The sequence below is a fragment of the Panthera uncia genome, assembly GCF_023721935.1.
Source record: "Panthera uncia isolate 11264 chromosome D3 unlocalized genomic scaffold, Puncia_PCG_1.0 HiC_scaffold_9, whole genome shotgun sequence".
NCBI classification, from domain to species: domain Eukaryota; kingdom Metazoa; phylum Chordata; class Mammalia; order Carnivora; family Felidae; genus Panthera; species Panthera uncia.
In genome coordinates this window covers 2614021-2614596 of record NW_026057587.1, presented here as the reverse complement: position 1 = coordinate 2614596, position 576 = coordinate 2614021, and positions in this window count along the sequence as shown.

The window sequence follows — 576 nt, the reverse complement described above, 5'->3', positions numbered from 1 at the left end:
CCTCCTCCTCCCGCCTCCTTTACCTCCTCCCCCCTTCCTCCTCCCCTCGGTCTTTCTCCCACCCCTTCTCCAGTGCATATAACTGAATTCTCCTTAGATCATGGGTGTCGTTTCTACCAGCTCACCCTTCCCACCTTAGCACCCCCCCGCAACTGAGGTGCTCCCCATTTGCTCTAAGACTGGGATTCCAGCAGCCATAAGCCACCTGCTCCTGTCCCCAAGTCTACTCACCTTGTCTGGTTGGACAATTAAATTGTCACCCTTTTGCTCAATGACGGGGCTTTGCTCTCTGTGGCCTCCTTGTATTTCTTTCCATTTTTACCCACGTGATGTCGTTTAATACAGCAGCCGCTGCCCGCTCCCAGACCCACCTCCCTGCAGAATGTATTGTAGGTCGTAAGGATGTAATATATGTTTATAAACTTACTGACTGTAAATATAAAGTTTGCATTCAGCGGCTTTATGGCTGTCCTTTGTCTTTCCACACTCTGACCCCCTCCACGGGGCTGGCGTCAAGGCGGACGGCTCTCCAAACGCTGCGGCTTCTGGTAAATGAAAATGCAGATTGAAGGGGCC